This window comes from Peromyscus californicus, unplaced genomic scaffold (genome assembly GCF_007827085.1).
Source record: "Peromyscus californicus insignis strain IS unplaced genomic scaffold, ASM782708v3 Scaffold_13__1_contigs__length_99412109, whole genome shotgun sequence".
In the NCBI taxonomy this organism is placed as follows: Eukaryota; Metazoa; Chordata; class Mammalia; order Rodentia; family Cricetidae; genus Peromyscus; species Peromyscus californicus.
In genome coordinates this window covers 38,773,791-38,799,064 of record NW_026294424.1, presented here as the reverse complement: position 1 = coordinate 38,799,064, position 25,274 = coordinate 38,773,791, and the positions used below count along the sequence as shown (strand labels likewise).

At 42.3% G+C, this 25,274-nt stretch overlaps 1 protein-coding gene across 3 annotated transcripts in view; it reads right to left on the bottom strand.

Moving 5' to 3' along the window:
- The window catches only part of C1qtnf7 (C1q and TNF related 7), a 100,677-nt gene that overhangs the window by 54,118 nt on the left and 21,285 nt on the right, over positions 1 to 25,274 (bottom strand). The window contains exon 1 of one of the 3 annotated variants that reach the window (XM_052734843.1): positions 10,566 to 10,678. The exons of the other annotated variants lie outside the window; for them this stretch is intronic. The gene's annotated coding sequence lies outside the window, so the exon portion shown is untranslated. Of the gene's footprint in view, positions 1 to 10,565; positions 10,679 to 25,274 lie in introns of those variants that run through there. 3 annotated transcript variants of the gene reach the window in all.

The following is a 25,274-nucleotide window of genomic DNA, read 5'->3' as shown; positions in this document are numbered from 1 at the left end:
GAGAGGATGGGGAAAGAAGGAATGGGGGAGAACACAAATTATTTCAAGGAACCTCAGGCTCTAACTATTGTTCACAGAAGAACATGAAAAACTGGCTGAACTGGACTGAACTCAACAATCTAGCCACATTCTTGTTTCTTGCCTTGCTGGTTAGCTGAGGGGTTATGGAGTGACGTGAAGGAGACTCTGCTAGAAGTCACTACCTGCTGAGTTCTGTATGTCAGCTGCCTGGGAACTTCCTCAAACAACGCTATGATTTCAAACAATCAAAGGAAGACAGTGTAAATCTGGGACATTTGAAGCTAACAACCTGACTTGGCTCACGCTTATTAAAATCTTCAAAGGCCGAACATGAAAATAGCCCCTGTTTTAGATTATCTTCCTCCCACATGTCATGTCTGGAACCATTTTTATTGCATTGGGTAAAAAAGCTGAAGATCTCAGTTTTTTTTATACGCACACCTCTTGCTGGCGAGGGTCCAGGACTCTCTAGGCCTGTGGGTCACAAAAGAATATACGTGGTCAGAAGGCTTCCTTGAGGGTTTCTGCATTTGAGCCAAGTTATTGTCAAAATTAAGATGAGTTTAGAGAAGTTGTAGCTGAAAGTTTAAGAAAGCTCATGTGTTTCCCTTAGAAGACAAAACATGTGGGTGGTGTTCTGGGCTATTTTTATGTGAAGCATTTTGTAGATAAACACTTGGTATAAATCTCAGCCTTTCAAGGGAGGCGGAGTTGCAATCTTCTCTTCTAGAGCAGACTTTGCGGCACACCCCAGTGGATTCTCTCAGTGCATATGGAGGCAGCTCACTTTCCTAATCTTAAACAGTGCTTGTGGTCCCAGCCTCCCGAGGAAAACACTCCGTCGCGTCATTATAGCCCCCTCTGCCCGCAACCATTCTTTCTCCTTGGTTGCATCTCTCATGGTCAAGAGACACAGATATCAGTCAGCACCTCAGTTTTCAATACCAAATTCTCTCTCTGGGTGTCTGTTTTGACTCACCTTTGTATGTGTGAGTGTGTGCATGTGTATGTACATTCATTCATAGGTGTGCACGCAGAGGCCAGAAATTTCACTGAGCATGTTCTTCTGTTCTCTATTGCTCTCCACTTCTGGTGGGGATGGGAGCAGGTATCTCACAGAACCCAGAGCTCACCATTTAGGCTAGGCCGGCTGCCTGGCTAGCTACAACAATTCTCCTGTCTCTGTACCCCTAGCCCTGGAGAAACACATGCATATCATAATTTTTGGCTTTTAAGTGCATGCTAAGGATCTAAACTCAGGTTCTCATGCTTGCACAAGAAACACTTTATCCACAGCACCATCTCCTCAGCCCCTGACATACCCAGATCACCTGGAACACTCACTTTACCTCCTTCTCTGATATCTTCAAATTCTACTACTGGGTTATTGTTTTCAGCTAATACAAATGTTTGAGTATCTTCCATCCCAAGGTAATCCTGACTTGGCTCCTTTGACCATCTCTAGCCACTGCACACACCTATCCTTCCAAAAGGACATAGGCCTGACATGTTAAAAGTAGCCTCCAGTATAGTAAGGGGTAAAGAAATCATGCCAGCTCTTTTTAAGGATGCTGCAGAACTTGACACAAGAAAGCACCCAGATGCCCCTGCTCAACAATTTCTGCCTTCAAAGAAATATGGTTTGGAAATAATTTTCACCTCCACCTTCTAATGGAGTATTGATAATAACTATTTCTGAACACTATCACTTTGAAGGCATAAAGCTTTAAAATAGTTTTCAGATTTCCTTGGTATGTCCTAGCTAAGGCAAACTAGAAGTTGGATATAGACTTGAAAGTGAGAAGTGCGAGGGATACAGAGTGCACAACCCTGCGTGAGGAGAGACCAGTGAGGTTCTAAGTCGTTTCTGTTGTCCTCTAGTGAGTGGATCTGAGGACTGACGGAGAAAGCTCAGTCGGGCAGTGCAAGCAATATTTTCAGTAAAACCTTTCAGTACTGGCTTGAGCCTTTGCAAATAAGGAGCTGGGTGACTCAGCCTGGGAAATCAGCACTCTACACCTCTACCCCAGAGTTCACAACTCTTGGCCGATGAAGATGACCAGATTTGGGGAAGCAGGGACCTGCATCATTTATGTGGATGCTGTATGTCAAGAGAGACACTAGGGACCATGGTTTGCCGCTGCATAGTAGTTCTTGTTACATTGGACTATGTTCCAAGGTGGGCTCAGCACCAATACCAAGAGGTTGTTCTGTAAGAGGAGAGTATGCCATTCGGTGGCTGGTGTTTCTTGTGAGGCCTGAGGAATGAGGAATGAAATACTTCTGTCAGAAGAGCAGGGATTTTTGTCTCTTTGGTCCACTTGGGAGGTACTAACAGTTTTCTTTTCTTCCAATAAACATGAGAAAAGGAATTCTCTTTGTGAAGGTTAGGAGAAGATCGTCAGTCTGCAGACAGTGGACTGTTTAGACCTGACAGAGACTCAGCTAAAATTCAGGAAGGATCTAGCAAAGCCAGATCAGGGAAGAGAAAGAGAGCAGTGAAGGATGAATGACCTCCCATAAGAAAACTTGTCCATAAAAAGATGAGAAATGAAAGAGGAATATGAGAGGGGCATGGGATTAATTATGAGGGACAGCTCGCTACATACACACTGTACTCCAGCAGATAAGAAGTACCAACGTAAGTTTTGGGGAATTGTGCCTTGTTTTGTACATGTGCGTTTATGTCACTAATTATATACAGGCATATTATATCAGTCATTTTTCATATCAACTAGGAGAGATGTGTGAGACACATAATATTCATTTTTTTTGTTGTAGATAAGAAAGGAGACAATAAGGTCAAATGGTAGCTCTCCAAAGGTAGAGTTTGTAAGAACGCCTCGTGACTTTGAACTGTACTCTCGAATGCTTTCATCTTGCCATCTTGCAGAAATGTGACTTTGGCTGATAGGTAGAATTTGGAGTATGTAAACCTCTGGGCTCTTTTTTGGGGTTGTTTATTTGTTTCTTTTGTAAACTCTGCAGTCATGGTGTGCGGTGATAAGTTTCCAGCATCCATCTTTGACTGGAACTATTCGAGTGACAAGGGAGATAATTAAAATTGAGAGAAAGTCAATTGAAAACCTGGCTTTGTGGGTTAGGATGAGGACAACACACTGCAATGGCCCAGTGCCTCTGTGAAGGCTTTATTTCACATCCCAACAACACAGGACAAATTGCACAAATGCAAAGAATTAGATCCCTTGGTAACAAACATTGAAGTCACTTTTAAAAATGTCACCAAATGGCTCTGTTGACTCTGTTTTGTAACAAGTCACATGCAGATGGCACTTTGAAGTGTATGATGCATCTTGGAAAAAACAAAATTGCTTAGGCATTTTTGTTTGGTTTGCTAAGATAAAATGATGATGCCCTAAATGAAAGGAGCTTGGCATGCACTCCACCAAAAGCTTGGGTATTATCAAGTGGGTTTTCTCCCTTTTCTTGTAAAAAGGAGGCTCTGACTGTTAGCTCTGAGTTAGGTTTCATGAAGGCTTAGAAGTTCGTGGAATAAAAGATTCGAAGCAAGCGACAGGAAGAAAGTTCCCTTTTCCCGAAGGCCTGCTATGCGCTTCATGTGGTTCATGAAAATTATACAGCTTCCTTAACTCTTTGCAAAGATTGTCCTTTCTTTAAACTTTTTATTTTATTTTATAGTTTTTAGACAGGGTCTCATATAGTCTAGGCTGGCCTCAATTATCTTTGTAGCTAAGGATGACCCTGATCTTATGATACTCCTGTCTGCTGAAATTACAGTGTGAACCTCCACTCCTGGTTTAGGCAACTTGTGGGATGGAATCCAGACCTTTTTTGTCCTGGACAAGCACTCTACCAGATGGACTACAGACCCAGACCTTTCATTTTACATATAAAGAAATGGAGGTCCAGAAGTGCCCCAGAGCTAGTGAGCTGGGTTTAAGACCTTGATCTGACACCCTAGATCTTCCACTTTCATCTACTCCAGGTAAAATTATGACACTGTCTGTCATTATTGCTTATCCTACTTATCCTAAAACCATCTTCATGCTTGGAAGAATTGTTAAATGTTCAAATAGACACAGAAAGTAAATATTGACATAATGTCCCATTTTTGTGTCAAATTCTAAATTTACTATTTTCAGAAGTAGGAATTTATAACATATTTTAATAAATACTCATTCAAAGCCCATTTCAAAGCCTATTTCACTTGCTTTTTCTTTTTCTTTTCTATATCAAAGACTGTAATGCAAAACATGCAGCCTTCCAAAGAGGGCACCAGATCTCATGAAAGATGGTTGTGAGCCACCATGTGGTTACTGGGAATTGAACTCAGGACCTCTGGGAAAGCAGCCAATGCTCTTAACCTCTGAGTCATCTCAGTTTCTTATCTCAAATTATAAGGCACAAGTAGGCAAAGAATTAGCTGTTACTTTCCTGAATGGAATGTGAACTCAACACTGGAGGCACAACTCCATTGCCACTGCGAAAATGAGAGCCATGCGATGACATTGAGGGGCAAGAGCTTTCAAGGGGATTGGGTTCCCTATGGCATCCTGAGCAGCTGCACCTTGGACCACCTTCTTGTTATATGAGGTGAGATAAAGCCCATAATTGCTAAAGGAACGATACTCACAGGCAAATATAATGCTAACATATCCCCGTAATAGAATTTTAAGAGAATTCCAGTTTTCTAACATAGTACTATGTTCATGCCAGGTTTTGTCTGGATTTGTGTCTCAAAAATATCAGAAATTAAGCAAAAGAGTTCTCAAAATGGTGCTTATTTTGTTGGGCACAGACTAGGGCAGAGTGAGGTCCTCTTCCTGATTGTGGGATGACAGTCCACAGAGTTGTTGTCCAAGAGACTATCATCCTTCCAGACAATCTGGGATAGAGGGAGCACGAGTGAGGGGGCAGTGGACTCCATGTGACCCACCATTTTGCTTTGCATGGATACAGATGTGACCTTTGGAGAGTGAGAAAGGACCCGGAGGGATTACTTTGTCTATGCTTTTACCTTGGGGAAGGACCACACTGAAGTCATAGCAGACATATATGATAACCAATGTGGTTTTAATAGACCTCCAAAGAAGACACTTCCGCAGTCTCTTGCCTCGGGAGACCATATCAACACTGAAAACCTTGCAGTAAATTTTTGGTTTACTTAAATAGACACGTAATTCATGTGGGAAAGAAAGCACCCTCTTTGTCTGAGCCAGAGTGAAGTCAATGGGCTAGGAAAAGTGAAAGACTTACGTTAAGCTGGAGTTCTGTTACTCACCAGCTCACACTAGTTGGTAAACTTTCCTATGACTCTGTTCAAATAAGCTTCATAGTACAATAGCTGCATCCCATCCCCCTAAAGTCGTAGGAAAGGGCTAATTACGGGATAGACTGCTGGGGATATTTGTAAAAGGCGTGCTTCATAGCAGTACCAAGTCCTCTCTCCCACCCCACAGCAGCTCACCATTCATCTCACGCCGAAACTGCCAAAATGTCCCACTTGTACCGTTTCCTGGACTGTGGGCCAATGAACTCCAACCCCCTAATCCCATCCTCTTTCCCCATTCTTTGCTGCCCTTGAATCTTAGCTTTGAAACTTGTTTCTACAACAAAAATTTGAAATATGTTTTGCAATTTGGGAAGATGGCAGTTGTTATAAAGTAAGCCAAATTAGAAAACAAAATCAGCCCTTGAAAACCAACCCGCACATCTGTTCTCATCTGGGCTAGGGATCCACAATTCACATTTATAGCCTGGAAACAAAGGCAAAATGCAGCAATGAGACAATTGTCTGGATCCTCACAGCTAAGAATACCCTGGCTGCAATTGTTTGGGTAATTAAGAGACAAAGACTCCTGAGGGACGTGTTCTCTGCATGGGGACCTTCTCTTCAGGTAGGTGCTGTCTCAGCTCTGTGAGGAAATATCCTAGAACAATTGTTTGGAAGAGCTGTACACATGACTCTTGGCTAGTAGGGGTGGATTGGCTGACTGCTCTCAATGCTGCACATTGGCTCCATTAACATAGGTACGATTTCAGACTTGATGCCACACAGGGAGTCAGCATGGAGCCACACAATTCACCCCATTCCAAAGTCTGCCATGTCCTGGCTCTGTCTTCTCTAAACAACTTAATCCCTAGAAATGGTGATGATTAAAGCTTTTGAAAGAGAAATGATTATTTAATCTTCATTTAGGACCTCCTAATGTAGCTCTGATGAGGAAGAAGATTATTTAAAAACCCAGAAAATAGAATAAGGAAACAAATGACTACTGCAGGAGACTGGCTCAGGGGCTTTTTTCCTTCTTTTCACATACGTGCTCCTAGCGTGATACTAAGAAAGAAAAAGTAAACTCCAAAACAGGGCTCCAAGGTTAAAAGAAAACCTTGTGGATCTATCATAGCTCTGCAGCTCACGGGCGATGCATAAATCAGGTCTAACAGGAGTGTTTCACTGGAGCTGGAGAGATAGTTTAGATAGTAAAGTACTTGCCTGGGAAGAGGGAGGACCCATGTAAAATTTCCTAGCATGGAGGTGCACACTTGAAGGTCAACACTGGTGGAGCAGATACAGGTGTATTCCTGGGGCTCACTGGCTAGCCAGCCTAGAATGCATGGCAAGTTCCAGGCTAAGGGAACACCCCATCCTCATTGTCGTCATCGTTGTCATCATCATCATCATCATCATCATCATAAAACTAGGACAGAGGCTGTGGAACTCCTGAGATGGTCTTTTATCCTTCAGGCATGTACACATGTGTACCTATATACACATGAATATACACACGATAATCAATAGTTTTGAAAGGGTTTCAGTGACTTTGCTATCGTGTGGTTAGTCTACTGCTCACTCCTGGATTTAGTTCTGTGTGTTTCCTTATGACCCGAAACTGGGCTAAATGCCTCTTCATCAGCAATAAGTCCCCGAGCACCTTAGCCAGGATGGCCCCTGCTCTTCCCTCTGTCCATTAACTTATGTTGTTCTTCATATAGTCTGTGAAAAGACATTGGGGTTTGTGATTCTTCTGTCTGCCGTTTCCTCTAAAGCACAGAGTCCATGAGAGCAAGCACTTGGTTCTTATTCCCTGTTATGTCTAGAGTAACGATTGGCACATGTTGGGTGTTCAGTAAATGTGTATGGATCAAGTAGGACCAGGGCTGAAGCATCGAGAGGGTCTTGTTACGCACATCTCATGCGGAATGCTGGGATGAGCTGTTTATGTCTGTTACACAAACTTAAGAGCTATGTGATACGCTTGGGGTCTTGAAGTTGAAAAGTGATAAAGAGGGAATTATTTTCTTTTGATCCCTGTCATCGTTCCATGGTTCCTGTTCCCCTCTGCCTCCATGACCCCTTTCTCAGGGCTGAAGTTCCCAGCTTCTGAGCATGTATTTGGCCTTGCTCCTTTTTGGTGTTCATAGGCTTGTACTACAGCAGTCAGCAGAGGTAACAACTCCAGTACATTTTACTCAGCACATTAGATAGATAACAGCTTTCAAAGTAAATCTCTCACAACATAGATACAGTATGCGTCTTTTCATTTGTTGATAAAATCTATTAACTGATTTTTTTTAAAAAAATATTTTAATTTACATGCATGCGTGTTTTGCCTGCATGTATGACTGACAGCCTGTGCATGTAGAGCCTGCAGAATCTAGAAGAAGGCCTTAGGTCCCCTGGAACTGCAGTTAAAGACAGTTGTGAGCGGCCATGTCGGTGGTGGGAATCCAACAGGGTCCTATGGAAGAGCAACCAGTGCCCTTAACCATGGAGTCTTCTCTCTAGCCCCTTAAGTGATTGTTTAAAATTGCACTGATAATTTGTAATAAAAAAAAGTTCGATGGAAGCGTTCTTCTGTTCTGCTGCTCGCTGAAGTCTGAGGTAGCAAATGTGACTGGTGACCTAAGTTCAGATGGTCACAGGGATTAGAAGGTGACACCCACTGAAAGAGGAGGAACTCACTGGACATAACTGAGACAGAAAGTCACCCTGATTTACCATTGCCTCTGACCACAGGACATGACACAAATTGTGTGAGTAGAGAATGGTCAGTTTCTTGTCCTGAACAGAACTCTGCTTTCTTCAGATAAAGGTCACGCTGAATACACAGGGATACACAATCTTTGCCTCTCCCCACCCTGCCCCCACCAACTACAGTACTGGCTGAGCATGGCGACGGGTGGACTCTGATGTACACCTGAACTGTCTGGAGGATTTGCTAGCAGGGAATCGTGGGTGCCTGGGTTTGCAAATGAAGCACTGTGCCGAGAATGGTTATAACCTTGTTGATAGTGACTGTGAGCACCCACAGCAGGCTCCATCTTTCTTGTTGAGACACAGTAATGACCTCTGAACAGCTGGGCAAGGGCAGGAGAGAACGTGGAGTCAATGAAAGCACACAGGATGTAGAATTAGAAAACCTATTTGGATCCTATCCTTGTTAACATGGAGCCGTGTAGTGTTGGGTAAGTTTCTTCATGTTTTTGAGCTTCAGGATGTTTGCATGCAATCAAGGTCCATAGTGTCTTCCCAGAAGGCCCCATCGAGAACTACTAAGGGAAGGCACATGAAGGAATGTCAGCAACCAAAGGAAGAGAAAGTGTAGAATTTTTGCAATAATGAGAGCAGATAATTTTCTTTCTAGTCCTTGTGGCCAGCTGCTCATGGGACCCTGGCTAGCCACCTCCCTAGCTTTAGTTGTCTCATATATAAACAAGAAAAAAAAAGCATCTGTAATGTGAACTCTGATCCTTCCTTGAATGCTGCTGATACATTATAGAGAAGAAACTGAGGTGCAGGGGCATTGTGTAAACACACACTCACACAGAAGCCACTTTGTTTTATGCCCCGACCCTTCCAGCTTCAGATTCTGTATCCTGTATCCTGTCAGCTGTCTACCTCCTCCACAGAGCAGGTGAAATATGTCCAGGTAATGGACCAAAATACCCTAAATGCCCAGTAATAGTCCCCCTTACATCATCTCCTTTCACACACTGACTTCGTTCTCCTCTGTCTTATGATACAGTACAGCGCACATGTCAAACGGTAAGCATCCAGCATCTTCAGTCTGGGAAATGAAAGCCAGCTTGTGCTGTGTTATGACCACAAACACGCCTGTCTCAGCAGGGTTGACATTTGTTGTGCCTTTCCTTCAGTGCAGTAGGCAGATGACATCTACTTAGGTGAAGGTGAAAGGCTAGAGGTCACCCCAAGTTCAAAGTCAATGTGATTTGTTCACTAGGGGTATGCACATGAACTGGACTGCTAGGAATTCTGACAACTTGTAGAATCTTATTAACATTTATATGAGTGTATGCTGACAATTGCTGACTTACTAAGAATGAGATAACGGTCATCATCATCATCCTCATCATCATCATCATCATCATTGAATCCCATCACGTGAACCCAAGAAGACAGATCTTATCAGCTAGCATTAAGAGGGCTTATTCTTGTTAATTTGGGAACATTCCAGGGAGTCTGGAGTACACACTTTAGGCAAGGGTGTGGGACCTTACTAATTTAAATGAAAACACATTGGGAGATACAATCTGGTAATGGGGTAGGCAGTGAGATCTTGGGATACAAGTCCCATATAGCCATCAAACCACTATGAGAACCCTAAAAAAAGGACACTGGATTCTTGAAGAAGCTGTATAAACTTATGGCAGAAAATTTGCTTAAAAAATGAAAAAAAAAAGATTTCCTTGAAGTTTGAAGTTTGTTATGTTCTTTCCATGATTCCAAAGTCACAAACCACAATCCAATTTAAAATACTGGTAAAAGCAATGCTTGTTCACATAGCACGTCACTTATGAAAACATACAGTTTCACAAACCACAATCCAGTTTAAAATACTGGTAAAAGCAATGCTTTTAAAAGCACATAGCACGTCGTTTATGAAATCATACAGCGTATTCTTAGAGTTGCTGTTAACAAGAGTCCATCCTTTACCCTTTGCTTATGTTCGTGGCCTGCGTTATGCCCACAGCCCCATGGAGTGGAACATTTGTTTAATCATAAAATAGACCGTATAAATAAATCAGCACTCTTAACAAAAACAGAAATCAAGTGCAGGATCTATCCCACTACAAAGAATTCTATAAGGAGCGGTGTTGGCTTGGAGGTTTTCTTCCTCCTCCACTAAGTGAGTCTTCCAGCAAATGGAAGGAGGCACCTTCACCCTGGGTTCAGCGGGAGCAGACTCACAGACAATCCTGTCATTCACGGGGAGGTCAGAGGCTTTTGTGCTCCCCCTGTGTCTGTGCCATGCTCCCGGTGAGGGTACTGATCTGTTGCTGGGCGGAAGGCACGTCTGGGGCTTTTCAAAACTAACCCGGGCAAAGCTGAGCCTGACTTTCACTTTCTCTCTTTAGTGTGGCACATGTGTCCCCCAGAAATGTTTTATTGACTAAGGCCCAAGTCAGTAAACACCCGCAAGCATCAGAGAAGCACACAGAGAGCAGAAGACAACAGAAGCCAAGAGTCTTCTCCAGGGTGAAAAGAGCCTGAAGATGTCTGCATGAATGGGGGAGAGGGGAGAGGGCTGTTTACTTACAGTGCTCGCCAGAACTTCCAACAGCTGGATGCTTGGAACTCTGCACAGATGTGGACTTTAGCTCAAATCCCCTTTCCTTTTGAAAGCAAAAAACACTCACATTGTGTGTGTGTGTGTGTGTGTGTGTGTGTGTGTGTGTGTGTGTGTGTGTGGCTTCAGATTGATACTTGCTTTCCTGATTTGCGTTCAAAAGTGTACTCCCAGGCTTCAAAGGGTGTCGGATAGAGGGAGCCTGCAAGATTAGGGCATCCAATGGTGCAGGAGTCTACAGAATGCCTGGCTGTTTGAAGGAGCGTCATAAACAAAAAAGTAAATATCCTTTTTTTTTATCTGCTGGCTTGCTCCCCAAATCATGTTTGGGAAAGAGGGCTGAGTCTTGATAATATCTAAAGTTCAAGTTGAATGTCTCACGTTTCGTATGTGGGAAATTGAGGCTATCTGACAGATCTTCTAAGACCAGCTGCTATTGTTTCTTAATTGCTGCTAGAGAGAGTAGTTGTGGCAGCCATCAATGTCATCGCCTTCAGTTGGCCGTGGAAAGATGTGAAGGCTGGGGTTTGCAAAACTTCACAAGGATCACACAGCTTGTAGAAGATCTGGAGCTAAGGACTCTCCTCAGCCCCCATTAGCCTTTGGTACTATGTCCATCATGGGAGGTGGAGGCAAATGCGGAGTTTTGATACCTGTACTTTGGCCTTTAGAAAACACATCACCGGATAAGTTTCTTTATGTCTCAGAGTCACATCTCTGGCAGCTACAAAATGGTCATAGTAGTGGCTTTTGCACGGGTGTGTAGTCTGGTGATCCTTGAGAAAGTGCTCCATGGAGGACGCAAGCAATTGTACCATGGAACAGAATTCCATCAGCACGACTCCATTCTCTTGCCTCTGTTCTCCTTTTCTTTCTCATAATCTTTTTGGAAGCAGGCTCTGAGATGCTTTTTGGGTGAAAAAGTTGAGTTTTGGTCAGAGAATGGGACAAGATGTAGAAAACGTGCTATGCCAGACAAAGAGACATAGCCTGTCTAGACATTTGCTCAGAGAGAATATTGGCTGTGGAAAGAGAAAATTCAAGGCTAAGCCACTGCCTGGAATACTTACCAGCAAAGGGAAGCCTAAGGGGTAACTTAAATATTCCAACCCAGTTTCCTCACTGGAGACATGATCCCTCATTTTGCTGTGGTGAAAACCTTGAGGGGGTGAATAAGTCATGGGGATGGAGTCCACACTAATTAGATTAGTGACCTTATGAAAAGACCTGGAAGGCCCTTTTTACCCTTCTTCTATGTGACTACACAACATTGGACTTCTCTGGAGGCTGCAGGCGATAGCTCACAAGCAAAGGCTGGATCCTTACCAGATGCTGAACTGCCTTTCGCTTTGATCTTGGACCTACCAGTCTCCAGATCTGTGAGGAATAAGTTGTGCATAAATTACCTGGTCTGTGTCATTTTCTTATAGCTTGACTACTGAATTAAGGCAGTAATCTTTTCCAGCATCGAATATAGAGAAAATCTGGTTAGTGGGCCAGGATCACTTCTGATTCCCACTTCATCCACGGCGTTGGTTCACAGTCCTGGGTCCAGGGCTCCTTAGTTCTGTCCTGCCTTCTTTTCTTGTCAGGAGTGAATTTTCTTCTTTCTCTGTTATCCACCTCATTGCCTCTCCATGATTGCCACTTTTGGGTTTCTTTAGCACAGTCCAAACTGTCTTTCCATTTCTCTTTATCCTTACAGCAGCCACAGATGCCGAATAAAGGGAGATCTGCTTTCCCCTTGAAAATGTGCACAGCCCAGGTCTAACTTGCATTTAATTATGCCATTGACTTCCATTGTCCTTTCATAAACTCATTTTTTAAATGTCATTTAGGTTAAGACCCGTGTCTTCTCTTTGGCAAGAACAGTTTTCTAATTAAAGCTTGTCTCAGTGAGCTCAACCTGACACATGAATCTTGGCAATATTTAACCTAGTCTGTGAGTGAGGCTGGAGAGAGCGAGAACAGAGCTAATACTGAGGACGCTGACTTGTGTCCTTCTCACTCAATCCTTAAAACAACTTTGAGAGGTTGGCCGTGAATCACAAAGATAGTAAGTGGCAATAACCATCTGTGGCCGGTGATGGCCAAAAGGCTGCCCCTTCGATGTGAGGCCTGCCCTCATTCATCCATCCTGCACTTACATATTCTCAGTTCGGACACTCTTTCCCTCATTAATTCCCTGATCAGTCAGCCTGAGAGGAGACAGTTTTTCATAGCACCAGGGGAAGAAAAGGCACTTGGAGGAGAGCCCTGAGGTCCCACAGGGTCCCACAGGGTCCCACAGAGCTGAAGGTGACAGCTCTAGACACTGCACAGGTTGCCACCTCCCTGCTTCCTTTTCACAATTAGTTCAAACTCTGATCTCATGCTACTTCTTTTGGGGTGCTTTCTTTGATTACTTCCATTCTTATTTTTCATAGTATCTCATCATATCCAATATTTCTCATTCATAACAATTTCCCCCTTTTTATAAAACCTTGTAAATGTGCTTCACCATGATTGCAATTGGAAAAGCACATATGCACTTCCAAGATAAAGTGCCCAATGTCTGCCTGCCTTACTGCTTGTAAGTTCCCTGAAGGCTGAGGGACACTCCTGCTAAAGGTTTCGCCATCCATTATACTGACACATGACGGTCTATAAGGGGAAAAGGGAGGATTGAATACAGGCTAGCTAACAAAGAAGATAAACAATAGAAAGGTACTCCAGGGTTCACAGCAGCAGTGAGACTAGCAAAAAAATATACCTGTCAGAACAGTCATGGATCCCCTTTATTAAGTTCTCTGTGTACCCTTTAATGGATTCTTCTCATCCTACTTTGCACAGGCTTGTTAGTTTGGCTACCCAAGGACATATTCCTTAGGGTGAAGAAAGGCAACTGAGGACTAGATTTTTAACCTCCTTTTTGGTATTCTGGTCAACTTCTGGACTCCTGGAAGGGCAGTTTAGTTCATCTTCTGCATGATAGGTCTACCTGTTCATCATCACCACTGGTTTCTTTCTAGAAAGAGATGGGGGCAGGACCTGGAGGGAATAGGGTGTGAAGAGGTGTGAAGAGGTATGAAGAGGTGTGAAGAGGTGTAGGAGCACGAAAGGAGGTTTTTTGTTTCTTTGTTTCTTCATTTGTTTTTTTTTTTTAAAAAAACAGGGAAAGACATTCTCAGCCCAAGTGATTGTATATACAAGGAGCATGAATTGCAGAATGCTGAGCTAAGAGAACTGAGGAGCACAGCTTTATTTGGTGGGCTTCGGGGAAAATGGATTATAGCAGTGAAAGTGTCACACATATGAAATGCTTTATTAATATCTGATTTTTTTAGTGCCTAGATAACCAATGAGAAATCACATATTGAATTGCTTTATAAACTGAAAGAAGTCCTTTAAAATATTTTTATTATAAATTCTTTTGGATGAAGATAACCAGATATTAGACTAAGGAATCATTCTTAGAAATTGAATTACTTATGTAATTCTGTAATTTGTAATCTGAAAAGTTTGATGAATTTTCTTTTGATCTCTCGTCAAAGCCGAGATCATAAACTCTCAGAATCTTAAGCATCAGTGAACTAGAATACGCTTCCAACTCGGTGTTGTCACTCCTGGCTGGTTCCCGCCCTCTCTCCATTCTTCTCTTCTTTGTTCCCTGTTCCTCTACCCTCTCCTCTTTTTCTACTCTCTTTTCTCCTTCCTCCTTTCCCCCTTTTTTTCCCTTTCCCTTTCTCCAGGAACTCGCAGCCTAGAGGGTCAAAGCAGAATCCCCAGTACCCAGCCACTGAGAGGTTCATGAGGATGCGGGGACAGAAATAGTGTAGAGGACATTATTTGTCAACTCAGAAAATTGCCAGCTCAGAAAATTCTGTCAGGTCATGTGATATTTGGGGAGCTTCAAGGCAGGATCCTTTTTTTGGGATCATCTTAGTGTGGGTGTCCCGTTACTCTGTGCCTCTGGGTTTACAGCAAAACAACATCATTGTTTTTCCAGTTACTGTTCCACAGCCCCTTCAATAAAATGTCTTATTTAGAACCAGTTACACACTCCCGAGAAGCTACAGAAACAACAACATTAAACGCTAACAAATAAACTAAGCTAACTACCTTTCTGATGACATCTTCTGGTAACAGCAAGCTTAGGGAAGGATGCGAGCATAAGGAGTAATGGGGCTGTAGCAACCCACCTGTAAGTTGTGCTCTTCAGTAGAATTTAATGCATGCATAAATTCTCTGTTCTTTCAATATATTTTTAAGGCTTCGATTTCTTGTCTTAAATCCCTTCCTGGAGTGATACTTATTTCTCCGACTGGATGCTAATTGACAGGATTAATGGTTTCTGGGCGTATCTCAGAGCCTGTAATAGGTGGTTATGGCATAAAGAGGGCCCACTACACTTCTTGTCAGACTATATTAGGTACCTTCTTAAGTCTGGCTTCCCTTGAACCACCCCACTCATCCCTGTGACTTCTGATGCATTACAGGGCAGGCTGGATCTCTAACAAGATGTATCTATCTTGTACTTTCCTGCAGAATTTTAAATCAAAGTGAACTTATTTCTCTTATAAGGGATTTGGTTTTAGGTGTTTTGTTGCAGCAATAGGAAATGAAGAAAGACAATGTCCTAACCAGAGAAGACCAAAAATGCAATTCTATTGCCATCATCCCTAAATACTTATAGTCAACAAGGTCAGAAGCAAAAGTAACAGCTCTAGTTACTGAGTTAGAGAAGGCAAAATTATCACTAAGTTTATATAATAAAGTTTATGTTTTGTCTAAGCACTGTTTGGGGGATCAAACCTAAAGCTCTATATAAGTACATTATCATGGTCTAATCTAAGAAAATTTAAAAAGCCATTAGAAATAGTACATGTTTGAGAAGAAATAAAGGTGATCTCACAGTTATCGGGTATAACCCCATCATCCTGACAAAAACTAGGTATACAAACCTGATATACAAAAGTCACCTTCTCGCACAACAACAACACAAAATCTGTTAAACACTAACAAGTAGATCTACAAGTCCCAAATGCTTCTGTTGTCCCTCAAGAGGGACATTAACATTTTCATATCTGCTTTTCTGTTTTGTTTTGTTTCTATTTTTTCCACTGAGCCTGAATCAACTCAACTCGCATGCAGAGACTCACAAAATCATCACAAAGACTTGTTTTCCCTTCTCATTTTCCCTCTGAGTCTGTGGCCACAGTGACCCTTTGTCCCTTTCTAATTGGTACACATTTCCTTTCAGAATGTCCTGGTTTGTAGAGAGGAAACCATGACCCTAACAATTTTTTTCACATTACTTTTCCGAATGCAGTATAAGAACTTGAAAACCTGTGTTTCTGAAGGTGATCTTGGCCATTCATGATATGGTTGGCTTTTCAAGGATAAATAGACTCCTCCCTGAAGAACTATGGAAATCTTCTCTATTGCAGCTAGTGGGCTTAAGAGGAGAATCATGGCCAACACTGGAATGTGCTAGCACAGCTCACGGATTCTTCTGGAATCATTTTAATTAATCTTCACTGTTGTACTAGGATAAAATTTAGGTTGCTTTTATAAACTCTGAAGGATATCAAAAGGTAGAAACAAGAGGGAAACCAGGTAACGTGGCATCCTCAATGCCACCTAAGAACACTGGTTTGATTGCGGGTTACATTATATTTCTTCCTAATTAGAGTTCAAAAAGTTTAGAGTCTAAAAATTAGCCCAGACCATCTGGATTCTGATAGGAATGTGCCTCAGTGAGCTTCATTGGCTGATTCAGCTCAGCTTGTGTTTAATTACATGTATAGAACAATGGAGAGTGAATGGATGGTGTAGTGGTAGTGGGTAAGGACAAAAATCATGTAAGAGTTGTTGAAAACTATGTCCTGAGGGGGCATTAGAATTTGGAGTTAATTTGCATAAGTCAATGTCATTCACATTATTATTATTTTAAATACTTATTTCTCTCTCTCTCTCTCTCTCTCTCTCTCTCTCTCTCTCTCTCTCTCTCTCTCTCTGTGTGTGTGTGTGTGTGTGTATGCATGTACCATGGAGTGAGTGCACAGATCAAATGATAACTTAATTGAGTTAGTTTTCTCTTTCTGCTGTGTGGGTTCAGGGTTTTCGAGCCCAGGTCCTCAAGCTTGGTGGCAAGTGCCTTTATCTGCTGAGCCATCTCACTGGCCCATATTATTCTTAAGATTATAATTTGAGAGCTGTTTTCTCCATTGAGAGCAATCCTTCTAAAGATTGTAAATTGACTTCTTTCTAAGGTTAAGATTTTGATCAAAAATTTTCAAAGATAGGCTTAGCTTCAAAACTTAGTTTGTGTAGTTTGTGACCAAAAGGCATTTCCTGGTTTACTTCATAAATGATGACTCAAAATAACAAGGTCCTGAGTCTCAACATTTTCCTTATTGATAATTTGTTTCTCTGTCAACAGTAAAACCAAGACTCCAATAACAATTCATCTCAAGCCACTTCTAGTTCTCAGTCTCCCTATCCGAAGTCATCACTATTCTTTCTTTCCTTGTTCTTCATCTTCATCTCCAACATCCTAAGTGCACCATGTCAGCATCCCCAGCCACTGCACACGCGTTTCTTGACTTAATCAACAATTAGCTTCCACTTACTTTTCAGATTATTCAGGATTCCTGTGTTTACTGAGTCCTGGCTTGTTTTACAAACAACTCATAACAGCTACTTTGGAGAATCCAAACAAATGCAAATCACATGTTGTTTGAAAGGTAAATATGACACTAAAAAGAAAACACAAGAAATGGTTTGCTCAGGGCTGAGAGGTTCTCCAGAGCATGGAGTTCATTGATAAAAACCAGGGAACTCTCAGGCAAATTAGGCAACGTTGATTATTTGATCTCTGAGTCAAACAGTAAATCTAATTTGTATGCTGTTTCCTCTGAGCTTTGTGCAGAAATCTCTGTAATGTGAGCCCATGTTTCATGAGGCAGGGCCTCCATGGTGCTGTCCTAACTGAAGTGAAAATATTTTTTCTGCCTGCATGGGACCTCCTTTTCTGTGTGGCTCAAAGAAGCCTGCCTTATACAGCATCCTTTGCTCCTACAGCCTCCCCCACCGAGAGCAGATCGAACAGGTTGAGCCATGGAGAATACATGTGATACATCTGGCAACAAAGGTCAGTGGCATGCATGACTCAAGAAAGACAGCCTTGGAAACATATGTCCTTTCAGTCATTGGTCATCTTCTCCACAATGTGAAGTCCACAGACATAGAGGAAGGAGGAGACAACACACAGACACACAGAGGCACACATGCACACACACAGAAGCACATACAGACACATAGAGGCACATACAGACACATAGAGGCACACATGCACACATACACACAGATATCCACATAGAAGCACATACAGACACATAGAGGTACACATGCACACACACACACACACACACACACACACACACACACACACTCACACAGAAACACACATGGGGCAGGGGCAGGGGCAGGGCGGGGGAGACCTTGTCATGCCTGAAGCTAAGACTATCTAACTGTGTGAGATAAGAAATTTCAATTTTTTTGTAAGCTACTCTGGGTCAGGTACCTGTCAGGTGCAACCCAAAGAGTTGGAACCAATAGAAAGACATGAGTTCTTTTCCCCTGGATTCAATGCAATGAGAGATATGCATCATGTCAAATCACCAACATACAACTTCCTCTAAGTATAGATTTGCATTTTGCTCAATGGAAGTGTTATTATTTCCCTTTTACACACAGAGAAAGAACTGGGGCAGTAAGTAATGGGTCCACACTTACACATTTATTACATGGAAGACCTGGGGACCAAATCCAACTTTTAGTTCTAGGCTTGTAAGTAAATTTCTAACGTTTATACTGTTGAAAAAAAAATCTCTCGAGATATCCTAGTTAGCATAAGATTTTGACATACATCCCACGTGCATAGGTGATGCCAGACACCTGCTGTTTGCTTCCCAAGGCCCCCGTTTCCCGGGCTGCTTCATAGAAGGGAGACAGACACGTCCGTGCAAAGATAGAATGTGATATCCTGCTCTGCTGTGGATTTACATTTTTTTTTTTTTGGTGAGGAAGCTTGAGGCAATGATGTTGTGTTGCCAAACTCACTGAAAATCAGGAGCAGCTGCACAAAGGAGGGGTTCTTCACCAGTCCCATTGGCAGTACAGAGACACTTTAAGCATTCCCCATAACACCAGCCTACCGTATTTACAACACCCTGGTCCAGTGAGATAAGCATTCTGGGAGTTTTCTTTTATCACATCATCCCATATACTTGGCTACTGATGCACCTGAAAGATGCTTGCCTGGGAAGTATTTCTGTTCTGTGGTGGTATTTTCCCCATGCTATAAAAGTCAGATTTCGATTCTGGGAAGTTTGTGGGTCATTCTTTCCCAGGGTATTTTTATGTGAGGTTATTACAATTCAGGAGGGCTTGTTAATTTTAATTAAAACTAGAAAGATAACCTATCTTGTTATAGTGCAGATAATACTGTGTAATAATTGCCTTTGAATCAGGCTTGGTGTCATAGGCCTATAACTTCAGTCACTCAAAAAAGTGAGGCAGGAGGATCACACTTCAAGGCCAGCCTGGACTACTTAGTGAGACCCAGTCTCAAAATAAACAGTAAAAGGGGGGCTAGGGATATAGATCAGTAGTAGATCTCTTGCCTAGCATGTGTGAGGCCCTGGGTTAAATCCCTAGTATTACACACACACACACACACACACACACACACACACACACACACACACACACACTTAGAATAGTCCAAAAGTTCTAGAATCAACCAAAAGGGACAATCTAGGAGGCAAGAGAGATTTGCCTTCCTCAACACATTGTGCTTGTGTGGTTTAGGGGATTTGGACAACAGCAGCCATACCTAGATCACAACAGATTATTTACTTGGAGAATATATGTGGCCATTCCAAGTGGAAAGCAGCATGACATCTCTAATTTCAATTAAGAGAGAGATAAAAGAGGAAGGAACATTTGCAGCCATTTTTTGAGTGTCTGTGTTGGGCCAGTCACTCATTGTCTAGTGAAAAATGTCCACAGAGCAATCTCCTAAGAAAAGTACATCTTCCTTTACCTTTTACATTTCACAGAATTTCACTTTCTGGATGCTTAATGGAAGGAGAGTGGTCTTTCTTTTTGGTACTGTTTTGAGTTGTACCTATGACATTGCAGACCTTCAGGGAATGGCAGTTTCCCATATGTTGCTCAATGCCTATTTCCTCCTTCTTTCTTACTACAGAGATCTTCTTTAGGGAGGTAGTAAAATCAGCTCACACATATTCTCCCAGCCATGGGATCCACCCACTAGGGAGAATGGTGCATGAGCAGAGGCTGATGGATGAGGAAGCTGGAAAAGAGACAAGACTAAGTCTATATTGCCTGCTCAGATTTGGTTATTTGTAGTTTGTCATTGGTCCAAAGTAAAGTCATGACATTGAAGTAACAGAGAGCTGCTACCAAGATATAAGTGCAGGAAAGTGTAGGTTTGTGACCCTTTCCCTACAATTCACGTGTTGTAGCCCTAGCCTTCAATTTGATGGCTGAGGATAGGACTTTGGGAGGTAAATAAGTCAGGAGGATAGAGCCCTCATGAAAGAAGCTGGTGCCCTCTATAAGAAGAAACCTGAGAGCAATGATCTCTCCCTCTTTGCCAGGAGAGAGCATTTCAAGCATGAAGGATGGACATGACCATCACTGTACATGAGATCTGCCTATCCATAGGTCATTAACTACTAAGTCTTCATATCTGATAATTAAATATTTGTTAAGTCACCCAGTCAATGGTATCCTGCTAAAGGAGGTCAAACTAAGTCAGACACCATTGCACCAACACTTGACTACATAGCCACACATCACTTTTTAAGAGAGAAAACTATTAGGCCAGGCCAAAGAGGCTGATTTCTTTTGCCCAAAGTCAGACACACTCCCTCACTGACATGTCCCTCCTTCACATTTTCATCCTAGACTCAATAAGGAAAACTTTCAGAGCTGACTATAATGCTTTGCTGTTTGTTGCAAAGGATTTGGCTTCTTTGTGAACAAATTCTCTGGAATGGTTCATTTTTCTTTGTAGATGAGGCATCATTTGGCTACAGTGTAGCAAAATTCTGCTCCAACAAAATACCAATTAAACATGGCCCCCTCTCCGCAGTACACAGTCACAGCTTGCAGAGACAGCTCCACCTGGCTGAAGGACTAGCCTGCACCCTGGCTTTATCTCACCAACCATGGGAACATTAGACAAAACAAGAAAATCAGAGCTTCAAATAAACAAAGAACACACAAAGAAGAGGTAGAGCCAAGAGTTCCTGGGACTACTTCAAGCTTTGCAGTTGCCAGTCTTATGACTTGACCAGTGAAGTTTAGTAGGAAACTAGAAAACACACACACACACACACACACACACACACACACACACACACACACACACACAAAACTTCAAGGCAAGGGATCCAGGTTCCAATTTCTCCTAAATTTCTTTCTGGCTAGTGATTTGAGACAAGGATTCTCATCTTCCAAGGTTTCAGTTTTCTACTTTGCAACATGGTAAGATGATGATGATATGATGATAATGATGATGGTGATGATGGTGGTGGTGATGATGATGGTGGTGGTGGTGGTGGTGATGATGATGATGGTGATGATGATGGTGGTGGTGGTAGTAGTGATGATGATGATGGTGATGATGGTGGTGGTGATGATGGTGGTGGTGATGATGATGGAAATAACACACAGAGCTGGTGGGAGGAGTAAGCAAGGTGTTGCATGTGAAAGCAATCTGCAAACACTAAAATTGTGCACACTTTTGTGGTTATTCAGAGGCAAGAGGCAGGCCAAGTATGAACTTGCCTGAAGCTTGTGCAGTTGCTGTCTGGCATGCGCCCACACTCTGGAGGTGTGAACTGAGCCGCTGAAGGATCTACTGGCTGTAAATGCTCTGTTAAGGGTCAGTAATGAAGACCTTTTATAGTTGTAATTGTTTCTTATAAACACAGGTGCCAATTATTAATGAGGTCATCGAGTAAGAAGGAAGAAAACGATCAGCTTTTGATTATTATTGTTATAAACTTGTTGGAATTTCACAGATTCGATCTTTAAGCTAATTGGTGATGAGAAGCCACTCCCACAAACCTTCTGAGGGCAGAACATTTGTGTTTTTGTTTCTGCACATCTGACATTTGGGAGAATGACATGGCTTAAGCACGCAGATCAGGAATACTGTCTCCTCATTCAGGGGTTGGCCAGGTTTAGAACTGTCTATGATCAGAATTAGTTCATTAGTCATTAGTTCATTAGTCTCCTTTCACAAAAGGAGACTCTTTGTAATCTAAAGTTAAGGAGACACAGGTCTATTTATCTGGGCTGAAAGGGGAGCATGAACTTTCTCTGCCTTGGAGGATCTCCCATGTCACATAACTCTTAGTAACAAGTCCAGGACTTTACTGTGTGACTAGCACCATGGTAGGAGCACCATGAAATGTAGGTGCTGTGTTCATCCTCAAGTACAAATGAGGAGATGGAGGAACTTGCCCAAAACTATCCCATTGCATGGAACTCAGGCAGCCTGGCTCCCATTCCCTGTACTTTACTGTGATGCTATTGTCCCTGGAGGGGAGATAAATATGCAGAGCTCATGTCAGACAGCTGGGCTGTGAATCATGAGAGCTCAAGAGTTCACGTATTTGCTTGGGAGAAGGCTGAAGAACTGCTGAGGATCTTCTGGGCTTTGGGGGGAACTAAATGTAACCATTCATACACACCAATGTCTCTTTCTAGTCAAATGTGAGATTTAGGGATTTGGGAAGACATCTGGAATTTATTTATGCCATTTGGGTTTTGTAATTCAATATTAAATTCTTATAATGAAACACAGTAGACCATATTCGTGATTTTGACTATGCTGGGCATATGTTTGCAAACTGGACTTTAATATCTGGCTCTGAGTAGCCAAGGTCATTCTCTGAAAGGGGAAGAGCACATATCTGGAATCATTTTTACTGTTTGTAGACATGACAGTGAAAGAAACTATATTTCAGAGTATTTCTCCCTAGATAATGTCGTAGACAATGTAAGTGATTTGCCTGTGCTATGATTATAGCACAAAGATAGAAAAGTCCCACTGTACAATCCTGATCCTGGGGAGACACAACCTCAGAGCAGACACACGACCTTACATTGGTATTGCCTTCTTGCTATTCATGTACTTGACAACAGTTTCTCCAAGCTACCTTGTTTTTTTGTTTGCATGTGTTTGTGGTGTACACGTTAACACGTGTGTCGTTGCATGTGTGTGGGTATAGAAGTTCATGTAGAGGCAAGAGGCTGATGTTGGGTGTCTTTCTTCATTGTTCTCTGTTTTCATTGGATGGGGCAGGGTCTTTCATTGAACCTGGAGATTATCAAGTTGGCTGGTCTAGTTAGGTAGCATGTCATGGACTCCCCCTTCTCTGCCTCAAGACCACTGAGATTACAGGTAGCTGCCATTCCTATGCATTTTTAAAATGTGGGTGTTGGGGAGCAGAATCTGTTTCTCATGTTTCAGTGACAAAAGCTTTATTTAGAGGGCCATCTCCCCCAAGTGAGTGTCTTGACCTTGTTCTTTTTCTTTACCTTTCTTTCTTTCTTTCTTTCTTTTTCTTTCTTTCTTTCTTTCTTTCTTTCTTTCTTTCTTTCTTTCTTTCTTTTTTTTTCCTTTGATTGTTTGAGACAGCCCTGGCTCTCCTGGAACTCACTCTGTAGACCAGGCTGGCCTCGATCTCACAGAGATCCACCTGCCTCTGCCTGCTGAGTGCTGGGATTAAAGGCGTGCGCCACCACTGCCTGGCTTGACTTTGTTCTGTAGGAGAAAATTATCAGAAGGTGTCAGACAGACAGCAGTGGTATGAAGTTGGGGATTCATGGTGATGTGTTGGGACAAAATGAAAGTGCTAATATAAGGAGAAGGTGAAGTCACCCTAAGTCCTAAGCCCCATACCAGGGTGCTGTTCTTGTTCTGAAAGTAATAGGAAACTAAAAAAGGGAAACCTTTTCTTATTATAAATGAAGTTTCCTATTGAAGGAAACAAGAAACAAAGATAAATACTTTAGATCAAATAAACTACAGAGAACGCATGGTATGAGTATGAAATGTCTCCCACCAGCTCATGTATAGAAGGTGTGGTACCCAGCTGGGGTGCTACTTTGGCAGATGGCAAATAGAAGGAGATGGAGCCTAGTTGGAGGAAGTAGATCCCTGGGACAGGCCCCTGAAAGATATCTCCAGCCCCTCCCTATCTCTCTATCTCCTGGCTGCTCTGAGCACCTTTCCTCTGCCACACCCTGTCACTGCGCAGCTCTGCTTTATCAGTGAGCAATGGCACCTGCTCCCAAGCCCAACTACCTGAGTCCAGTCCTTAGGACTCGCATGGTAGAAGGAGAAAAGTGACTCTCACAAGTCGTCTACTGATTTTCACAAGCACACCATGGCATGTGTGCATCTATGCACAGCAATGGAGCCTGTCTACCATGGACTGAAAGGGACCTCTGACACCTCCAGCCAAAATGAATCTTTACTCTTTGAACATGTTTTACTTTTTTTAAGTATTTGTCACAGTGATAAAAGCAGTAAATACGGAGAGCTACTGTTAGCCTCTGGGGGATATTTTTCTCTATATATCTTGAATAGATGGTTATTTTAATCAAAATGTAATCAGGTTGTATTCATTCTTCTATACAGTTCTCTATGATTCTACAGATACCTATGCAGCTCAATAAAGGCTTTCTGACATTATCATCTTTAATGGCTACATAGTGTATTGTGGCTGTATAGATGTGGCTCAGTTTTTTTTTTAGCATTATAAGTTTTGATGTTTTAATTGTATTCACATGTTGGAGCAATAAAAACTCCATAGTGAACATTCTTGTAGTGAAATTACTTTTGGTGCATGTATATGATTGTTTCATCAGAATATTTTAAATCATTTATCTATGTATCCATCTATCTATTCATCTATCTATCTATCTATCTATCTATCTATCTACCTATCTATGTGTGTGTGTATGTGTGTGTGTATGTGTGTGTGTATGTACGTGTGTGTTTGCATGCATGCACACATGCCATGGTGTGTTTGTGAAGAACAGGAGACAACTTGTGAGAGTCAGTTCTACCCATGTGAGTCACGTAGTCAGGCTTGGGAACAGGTGCCGTTACTCACTGAATCATCTCATTAGTTCCCTTTGGGATAACTATGAGACTTGGAAAGATATGATCTAAAAAAAAAATAGACTCATACATGTTGAGAAATCTGTCCCCAGAAAAGCTCTGTGAATGAGTTGCCTTGTCCAAAGTTTGATGTTACTAATGTTTTTCTCGAACCTGGGCAGGTGATGGCTGTGAATTTTGACGGATTAGAACATGCCCCAAGAAAGTGCCCAAGATATTGAAATTGGAGAGGCTGGTGAGGAACAATCAGAGTAGGATGCTGGAAGTGGGAAGAGGGAGCGGGCAGTGTCTTCAAATGTCTCAAAGGCTGCAGTGTGGAAGGAGGGTTACCGTGTTCTGTGTCATCCCAAAGCACAGAACTAAGACCAATTTGCAGCGGTTCCCGAGTCTGATCTACATGGTCTGGGGGACAATATGCTGAATGGAATAAGCCAGAAGCAGAAAGAAAAATGCAGCGTGTT